Source organism: Pipra filicauda, unplaced genomic scaffold, assembly GCF_003945595.2.
Source record: "Pipra filicauda isolate LSUMZ 115617 unplaced genomic scaffold, ASM394559v2 scaffold41_size5083284_pilon, whole genome shotgun sequence".
Taxonomy (NCBI): domain Eukaryota; kingdom Metazoa; phylum Chordata; class Aves; order Passeriformes; family Pipridae; genus Pipra; species Pipra filicauda.
In genome coordinates, this window is record NW_024104554.1 from 1323469 (window position 1) to 1334201 (window position 10733).

Sequence of the window (10733 nt, forward strand, 5' to 3'; positions counted from 1 at the left end):
CATCAAGCAGAAAAGCATTATTAGATACACATATAAATACATGTATAATCAAATACAAAGCTAGCTTCATAAACTTATGACTTTACATAAGAGGAGCTTTGCTTTCAGAAAAATTCATCTTCAGCATCTGATGGAAGTAAAGACAAATTTTACCATATTTAGGAATTATGTCATTTTTATGAATAGTAAGTGCAGACGCTTTAATATCATAAAACTTTTTATTATTATGCTACAAATAGGACTTATTTTCCCACATTAAATCTGGTTTCAAATCAGATGAAAGGGTAGGATGGCTATAAAAAGTAAAAAAACTTAATACCCCTATCAGGTGAAAATTATTATTAGAGGAATGTCATGGATAAATATGGAATTATGTTTATAGAATAAGGCAAAAATTATATTTTCATTGTGTAAAAAAGTGTGTTTGGTATAAAGTATTCAGATGTAATCATGCTTCACAGTAAACTGGGAGTTTATAGTGAATCTGAAACAGTTTAAAATAAAAAACTAAATTCTACTCAAAACTGACTAAGTATAAATGTAACATTTATACTACATTGTGTACATCACTGTTAAAGGGCATTATTTCTCCCATACCACTTCAAATCTCAGAAAAAATAATTTGAGTATTATGATAATGTTGTGATATGTATTGTAGGGTAAGTAAAATCAGAATATATGCTCTTTGTTCTTCAACTAGAACTGAATAGAAAGAAAAATCTCAGAATTACATCTATATAGCTTAGAAGAAATATATAGTCTTTTATTCTGTCATGACCAGAGGCATATGACTACAGTAAATTAATCATAGTTGAGTGTGTATGTATATGCATTTGATCAGAATTAATTCTGCTTTTCCTATTTTCTTATTTGCTAAATGACTAAAAAGATCCTCTTTAGTGAAAAATACATTTGCATGGTTACATACTAGAAGTTACCAGAAGGTTTTGTTAACAAGGCTGTCCTCATTGCAGGTCAGACAGAGAAAGCAAAGGATTGAGCAGTTTGCATAAATAATTATAAGGAAAAGGAACAGAATCCAGATAACCTTAATACTAACCTAAGCCACTGTCTAAGCATGCAAATGTTCCTTTTAAGCCTATATTCCTGTGAAATTAGATTTTTGTGATGGAATTATACAATATCTTTCTGTCCATTGCCATCTAATACCTTTTTAACATGGTGGTTCATTCAACAAAATATAAGAGTAGGGTGGTTGATATTAATCAACCAACTTCATGCATATTTACTAGTGATAAGCAGTTTGGAAGAAGAGAAATGGAGCTCCAAGCACTGAGAAAATTCTTTTAATGTCATACATGTCATACATATATATGATTGGTTTTGTCTTTGTATAGCTGAAGGTGACAGGTTTGCTCCATACAGCTGCAACGTACCTGGGCATAAGTGTTTTCCCTGTGTGCATTTCCAGTGCCCTCAGTCATCCCAGGCAAGCTCCAGGAATGCCCCAGCCAGTGTCTACATGACTGCAATGATGGACCGTTTTGCTGGGGGTTTACTGAACTTCTAGGCAGAGGGACAACAAGGGGATTAACAGGAGTCCAGGTCAGATAATGGCACAGCTCACAGGGGGAGAGATGTCCCCACCTCAGCTGTGGGCTCAGCTGTGCCCTGCAGTAGGTGGATTGGAGCCGGCTGGAACTGGCTGTGTCCAGCACAGGGCAGCCCTGGCCTCTCCTCACAGAGGCCCCCTGCAGCCCTTCCCCTCTGCCCTCTGTGGCCAGCACATTGCCACCTGCAACCAGTGCATTCACAAAGGCTGACAAATAACCCCATGTTTTATCACAAGATATATTACACTTTTGGGGAAGTAGGTAAATGTTAGTAAATATGCCATCTGCCTTTTCCTCTGCCTCCTCTCTTCCCCTAGCTCACCCTGCCTTTAGATGTCATTTCAGTGACCAAGTGAGTCAAAAGCAGAAGTCCTGCTGCTCCCACTGGGCTTTGGTTCCATTCCCCATCACCTTAGCCCTCGGGCTGGTGAAATGCCACCCAGCATCTTTTCTTCTCCTTTCCCTCACTAGAAAGGAAAGATTTTGTCACATTTTTGGAGATACCAAGAACAAATATCATGAATCACCCAAGCAGACTTCCCCCAAATGTTGTCTGTTTGCTTTGGCTCTCCACTTGAAGTTAGATCAAAGAACAGGCTGAAACTCTTTGTATCTGGAGAAGATGGTGAAATAGCACTGTGCGCAGATTTGGATTCCTCTGGTGCTCTGTGCAAGAAGTCCACAAACCAGCTGTTCTGCATAAGTAGAAATTAAATATAGTAGAGGCTTAACATACTTTTACCAACATTTAAGGATCACTTTCTTTAACTGGAAGCTTAACAAAAGACTTCGTAACATCTTACTGCTACCAAATAATATCCAGATTGCTGTTCAAGTAAATGCAACTCTGGAAAATTAATAGATGGCTTTGGAGTATTCTTTAGATTCCTTATGTATTTGTGTTCATAAATCCTTGGTTAAGGACGACCACAAATACTCACTACAGTTCTGTTGAATTACATTATTTTGTTTTTATACAGATGAATGGATTAGCTACAAGACAAATGATAATTCACAGAGTTGAAGCTATTTAAAAGGACATAAATGATTTGATTAAGCTCCAAAAAGAAGACTGTGGAAAATAAGGTTCAATTCTTTTGCACACAGTGGAGTACTGTGAAGTTACAGTGCCTAATGGAATGATATTTTGCAATGTATGGTATTTTAATGCTATATTTTCAATTTTCATCTATGGTGGTATCTTATTGTTTTAGAATCAAATTCTTAATTTCTAGAAGAAATACTCTATAAATCCGTGCTCATGGTAATGTCATCCATTCCCTGCAGGATATACTGTAACAGAGATCATCTTTTCCAGGGCTAATTGCTTTCTTAAGAGTCTCTGTTTTGCAACAAAATGTGTATACTCCTTCTTGAGTTCTTAGCAGATATTATCGGAGTTTCAAATTATAATCTCTCTGACTTCAGGGAACTTAGGGAGAATCATTGTGAAATTTTCAAGTAAATAAATATTTATGGTATGCATTTCTGATACAAAGCTCCACTTTATTTTCTATGGTATGGAAAAATGGAAGTAAATATGATTAATGAAAATATCCAAGTTGTTTGGAAGTATTTTGATGTACCCGCTCTTTTTGGTATTTTGGTTTTGTTTTTTTAAATGCAAATAATTGTTAAATGGACTGGAAAGCAAGTAAGTTTTCTTACAATTCTGGAGATTGATTCTATTAATATTTTGATTAATGTAAAGGCTTTGTATCAGATTCTGATATCAGTCCCATTCATAACTACGACTGTATATAAAATTAGGGTCTGGTTTTCACTGTTTTCCTAAAGTTGCCCTGTTTGACTGAAGCTGTTAGCTAAAGCTGAGTTTTCGCAGGTTAGATAAATAAGTAACGACATTTGAGTATCTGAGGCAGTTCTGTTAATTGATGGGGAATTAATACTCTCTTCTCCATCACTTTCTCTCTCTCATTGGCAGTTTGCCCTTCCCCCCAGGTCTCCAGTTCACTCATCCTGTCAGCTGGTCAATATAAAGCTATAGTTGATTCAGAGGAATGCATTCAATTTTAGGATTTGATGAGTTGACCCTGGTGAGTCAAGCTCCCAACTTCCCTTTCACTCACTCCCCTCTTCTCATAGGGAAATCCCAATTACATTCCTTTTCAGTCTGCACAGAGGCAGTAAACCACAGTTTCACAAAGTATTGTTGCTTCTGGTAACTTTTTCCAAATGCTTCTATAGGCTTAGCAAACTAGACTTTAAAGCAATTTTGATTCTGTGGCTCACAAAGATATTCAGCTGGTTATTGTAGAAGTTCACTCACCAAATGATCTGAAACCTTATATAATGTCTAGTCTAAGCTTATTCATAGCCATTTATCATGTACTAATATTATTCTTAAAATTAAAAGATTTTTCTTTCCTTGATATAGTCCCTCTCAATGTAGTTATAAAAAGTCATTATATCCTCTCTTAACCTTCCCCAGCTAGGGTAAACAGAGCTCTTCTTAATCTTTTAAGGTAAATATTCCATTCTTTTAATTGTATCCCTTCTCTGAATCTGATCCAATTTAAATTAATCGTTTCTCAGAGAAATGAGTAGAGATGTACATAGTATTCCAGATGAGGCCTTGCTGATGCTTTGTGCAGTGATGTTTACATTCTGCTTTCTCTTAGAAGAATGTGCCAGTCAATGCATTCTACAGTAGCAGTAGCTGTGTTTCCAGGCTACATGACTCTGGCATTTCATACTCAACTCCAACAAATATACCCAGATATACCAATTTCCTCACATCAGATTGACAGTGTTCCTTTTGCAGCAAATTTTTATTATTAATTCTTGAAAATATGCTTTTTGAAGTTTGTGGTGTTAAATTGTGTTCCATTTGTGTGAGTTTTTTCCCTAGAACGACGAGATCCTCTTGATGCAGACTCAACACTTTGTTGCTTATTTCTCAAGCATATATATACTTTTCTTCTCAGTGTCATAAGCAAATATAGTATATATGTTCAGTCTCAACACTGACGCTTGAGAGGTGTCTGTGTTTATTTTTCTGCAGCCTGTCTAACTATTTCAGTATAGCTGAGGATAGTCTCCCTCCTACAAACTCCTTTCACACCTTGTGTTAATTGCTGCCATCACCAGGGTTAATGCTAATTTTTCTTCAAGATATCTTATCAAAGGTTTAGCTTAAGTCTCAATAGAGTAGCTTTACTTCATTAGCCTCTCTAGTCAATTATCTAAAAAAATATTTAGTATGACATAATCTGTATGAGATAAAACCATGTTGTAATGTAAGTTCCATTTACCTTTATGACCCTAATTAGTTCTTGTTCAGAATCTTTTCTAATGCTTTGCATAGCTTTATAGAATCAGCTGCATGAATCATGATCTTTCCCCACTTTTTGTCTTGATACTGTGTTTCTTCTCCAAAGCTACTACCACCAGATTTACAGTTTACTTTTAAATGGCTTCTACTAGATTTGCAATACCGTGTGCTAATTCATTGAGTTGACTTGAATAGATGTTATCAAACTCTAAATCTTTCACACTTAGAAATAACAATTGTGCTTCAAATTTCCATACTGTACTTTGTATAAGGATCTTCTTATTTGAAGCAGATAATGTATCTTGCCATCACAATGACCCTCAAATTAAAAATCAGACGAAACCAAACAAACAAAATCCACAAAAACCCTTAACCCCAAATAATACAAACCCAAACCAAACCAAACCAAACTCCACGAAGGATAGGATTAATTAAAAATTGTGACCATTTCTAGATCTTCTTTGCTGGCTTCTAATTCAAAGTATACAGAAGCCTCTTTTTCTTAGTAAAGAATAATGTGTAAATATTAGTATGTAAAAAACATAGTTTATGTTTTAATTTCTAATGTTGGGGTAAGACCTTCGAATTATTTACTCTTTATGTCTTCAGACTCTCAAACACTGTCTTTCTCCTAATAAATCTCCTTTCCCTGTTCTTTTTGTTTCTGTTCTTAATAGATCCTTTTTACACTTCTTTTTCATCTTTTATTAATCTTTTTTAATAGCTTAAAACCCCCATGCTAACAACAGTGAAGATGAGAGCAAACAGGAAAACAGAAATCTTTCTGAGGCATTTCATGTGGATGTATAGAGGTGATTACAAAATTTCAGCGTGCATTTGACAGAAAAAGTCAATTTGATCCCTATCATGAATAATTGTTCCAAAATCTTGTATAAAAACTTTAGTGAGTTTATACAGAATCTTGAAGAAATATTTTTGTCTTTATAAGCTGAGAATGAAAGTTGAAGTGAATTTTAATTATTTTAAGCCAGAAAAATGCAGTGTTTAGGAATTAATTCGTGGGACTTGAATCTGACTTAAAATAAAAGTCCAGATATAAAACTAATTTCAAAGAATTTCAAGAAAAGAATGGATGTATCTTCTTTCAGTGCACTCAATGCAGACTTACTAGTTTGGAATCCTGAACAGCAAATTTTGTGTGAATTCAACTGTAATGGAGTAGCATTGCTCTATTGCTTTGGCACCGAACTGCAGGTTGGGGTTCTTTATTCTGTGCTCATTAATTTGTTTAGAAATAGTTAGGATGTCTAAAAAATTGACAATTAAGGTATAGAGTTGGATTTAATATCTAGGACTGGAGGTTACTAATTTTTAAAAAAAAAATTGTAGAATCTAATTAATTTGCACAACCACCTAGGATACATGGGAAAAAAAAAACAAACAGCAAAATAGGTGCTGTCTCTTCAGTCAAAAAATAATGTTTATAAGGCAAAATCTTTATCAAATGAAAGACAAACTGCAAAAATTTAGAAAGTAATAAAATTAGAGAATCAGCAATATAGATATAAGACAAATATCCTGTCTAACACTTTTTAGGGCATCCCATTGCTCCATTTCCCCAGATCTCAGTGTTGCCACCCTTGAAATAATGTCTTCGAACCTTATTATACCTTTCCCTTCCCACTATGCTCCAGTTTACATTCCACTGTCAAGAAATTCTCAGAATAACAAATGGATGCCCATCTCTTTTCTCCCTTTCACACTACCACCAGCCTCCATGTGCTGCTGAGATTCTTTATGCAATACTATTTTGATTTAAAGGAAGTATGGTCAGCATGGATGCTCTTATTGGATTAATAAGCTTGATGTTGATTTCTCTGACTAGTGCCATCTCTGGTCTCTCCAGTTCTATAGGTTTTCGTGTTGCAATGTGCCGTGTAAAACCTTCATTATAGTTCATTCACTTTTTGTGATATTCTGTATCTTCAGTGGAAAATGTCCAATAGTTCCATCAAATGGTCCAGATCTAAAATGTTACTTTGATCATTTCATGACACACACATGATAAACACATATTATTTCCAAAATATGAGGATACATTTTCACCCAGAATTATTTGCATATAAGCCCACTACACAGCCTTGAGCTGAGAGTTTTCTGAACAGGTCACTCAAAGGACATTATTTACATTTTTGCTGGTTCATAGTTGCATCATTATTATCTCAAACTCTGTATAAAATTTAAGCTAAATAATAAAGACAAAAAATAAAGGCCCTAGATTCAGCATTTTCCTGTGATACCAGTACCTGCTCATTTTGTTTCTTCTACCAGTTTGTTAGTGTGGAATCAGGGACATTCATACATGAGCCCCCAAACCAAGTTTGCAAGTCCTTTCAAGGCCACTGTAAAACACAAAGGAATTCAGAGTGGTTTTGTGTTTCAGGTAGTAGTCATAGAATCATATATATATATATATATATATATAAATACATATTTCTGCTTGATTTCCTATTTAAAAACCATTAAAACCTGTGTAATTTTCTTAGACACATAGGACATGAATTCATTAAAGTAATTTAAGGCTGTTTTTTGCAATATCACTTCTTTCATTTTACTTTAGGTGTTAAGAGTTATTCTAAAGACCGCTTCTTGTTTGAAAGTCTTTTAAATGGTAATAAAGATGGTAATAACTTTTTTTTTTTTTGTGTGAAAATGATAAGATCTTACAGTAGAAAAGGTCTGGAAAGGTCATCTGGTTCCTGCCCTGAAGCAGAATCAGTTCTACCCAATGGTTAACCGAGAAGGTCAAAAGCAGTTTTTTATTGCTGTCCTTGTTGAAGTCAGGTCTTCCTCTACTCAAGACTGAACAAGACAAACTACACAAAAGGCTAGGGAAGAGAACAGGACACACAACAGGCAGTCTGAACTGCTCCTTTAAGACCCTGCAAACTTGTAGAGCATCAGGCGATTTAAGAGATTGCTTTTTAGCTGCTCTTTCCACATGGCTCACAGCAGCACTGTGATAAAGATAGTGTTAGTTCACTAAACCAGCTTTTTTCATCAAAGGCAAAAAAGGCAGGGATAGGGAAGAAGAAAACAATAAGGTAGAGAAAGAAAGGACATAAAAATATTTATAATATTATGCAGCCAGTTTTTATACTCTAGATTACATCCAAGATCTCTCCAAACCTAATGAAGACAGAAATATGATATAAATAGTGTACCTTCGCTTTTATTCAGAATGTTTGATGCTAAAGATCAAACAACTGAGATGGTTGAGTGAGAGGAGATTGAAAGGAGTGAGGTTTGTTGCCAGATTTCCCCATGAAGACATTTTTAATACTTCATAAAAGAGGAATAGATGAAAAAGGTCAGCTGCTCAGTGTTTTATTGAAAGTGCATTCTGGGGAAATTTTTAACATGTTACTTTAGATGCAATGCTTTTTGTTCCCTTATTTCTCTGATTTATGGTACATTGTTTTACCTTAGCCCCTTTTTATTTGATCAGACTTTTTATTATTCTTATTGGCACTAATTCAGTGTTGTTTGACTAATACAATTTCTTTCAATATGCAAAGTTAAGATTTTGTTACTGTGACTTTTGTAAATCTCATATTTAAATTACCTATATGAACATTTACATGGAAGTATTCACATCTGTTTTAAAAGCCTTTCTGCAGAGCTGTTCTCAAGCTGTTCCTCTCCCAGTTTATACTTCTGCCCAGCATTACTACATCCAAGGTGTAGAATCTGGCATTTGGATTTGTTAAATTTTGTCCTATTAATCATAGCCCAATACTCCAATCTGTCTAGATTACTCTGCCAGGGATTGCACTCCCTTTAGAGAGTCAACAACACCTGCCAGTTTGGTATCATCAGTAGATTTACTAATGGTGCATTCAAATCCTGTGTCTAGATCATTGATAAATACATTAAACAGAACTGTTCCCCAAGGAACACCACTGGTGACTGGTCACAAATCACATGTAACTCCATTCTCTATAACACTTCGAGCTTGGCCATTTGCTGGTTCTTCACCTGGCATACTGTGCACCTGCTCAGCTCACAGTTGGCCAACTTGTCCAGAAGGATGTAGTGAGGAACAGTATTAAAAACCTTACTAAAATTCAGAAAAATTACAATTGTTGCCTTCCCTTCATCCACTAGGCAGATAGCCTTATTGTAGAAGAATATCGAATTAGTTAAACAGGATTTCCCCTGTGTGAACACTGTGCCTGATGATTGCATTTTTCTTTAAATGCTTTTCAATATCGCTTCTCAAAGACAAGACAAATTACAAGGAAAATTGGCTATAAGGAAAAATTCAGACAGAAAAAGGATTTTAATAGAAATGGGTAACACTTCAAGAAGAAAGACATAATTGCATAATTCAGGAATACAGTCTGTCTAAACATTCATTCTAGTTCATTGTGAGATAAAAATAACAACTAAAAGTACAAAGCAAATGGACTAAAGGTAAACAAATATCAGTCATAGATAAAACAAAAAAGGTTGACAATCATAAGAATCCCATTACCTCTAACTATAATAGATATACGCTATTTTACAGCTAGTAGTAGCATGTTATTTCTATCCTTTTCCATGTCCTCTTAAAACAGGAAGAAAATAAACATAGCAAATCCAGTGCATACAATAGTATGATCTCAGAGCTATGGAAAATTCTTGGTGGAAGTGATGTCTTAGTCTGCTTAGGGCAACCCTAGAAACAATTTCTTGTCCTTTTTACCCATTTTTAAAGGTTACGTAATTACATGTCTTCCTTTCTCAAGTTACAGATCTGAGATTTTATCCATCTAGAGTCTCACAAGGAGAATGAGGCACATATCAAGTGGGTTTCCTGCACTTCTCCATCATGTTGTCTGATGCAAGAATTTATTATCTGTCTATGGTGACATGATCAGAGGCATAAGTCAATATCCATATTTTGCTTAAAAAACAACAAAAAACATCCCACAAGTTGCCAGTCATTCAATCAGTCAGTGGAAAAGCTAAAAAGATTCACTAATGATAGTTTTTAAATTAGCTGTCTCAAAAAACTTGAAAGACAAAATCCCCACGAGAACTCTGGTCCACTGGATTTACCAGAAGACAGAAAATTATTGTGTCAGTACTCCAAAATCACGAAGGAAGATGACTAAGCAGAAGTTGACTAGATTGAATTAAATCCTTAAGGAGATACAGGAAAATTCATACAGGATTATATTACTAAAAAAAAATGAAAGAAGAGTGCAATTTGAATGGTATTTTTTATGGCTCTTGTAAAACACAACTGATTTTATTATATGAGAAGGTTAATAATTGGTAACTGAAAAGATATAATACACTAAAGCTTTTGGAATACACTCAGTGTTATATTTACATTTTATTTTGACTAAGAATTAATGTATATATCAATGAATAATATGTTCGCAAAGTTTGCAAGTCTGTTAATGGACAGTTCAGATAATACCTTACCAGTTCTGGTAGGTTCTTACTAATATTGACATTGTATCTGATAATGTTCAGCAGTTCTATCAATTATCTAAACATCAGACCAGTGTCTAATATTTTTCAGATAATGTAAGTCATATTGGAAAGATAAATAATGACAAAGGACAGCCAAAAGACATCTTGTATCAGAGAGACCAGGAAAACATACTGACTGCTCAGTGGCTGAGCCGTACTCTGTGGGTCTACAATTTCAAATTCTCAGTGAATTAACACATTCTAAATAAAGAAACAGGCAGACATAATTAAACAGAATTTCTATACTTTTACACACACGATTATCCCGTATTTTATCCAGGACATTTTTTTTCCAAAATGTCATTTGAGCAGAACTTCTATTTTAAGTAGTGAATTCTACAATGCTAATAAAGTATTTTAGACAATGTATGTTGCAC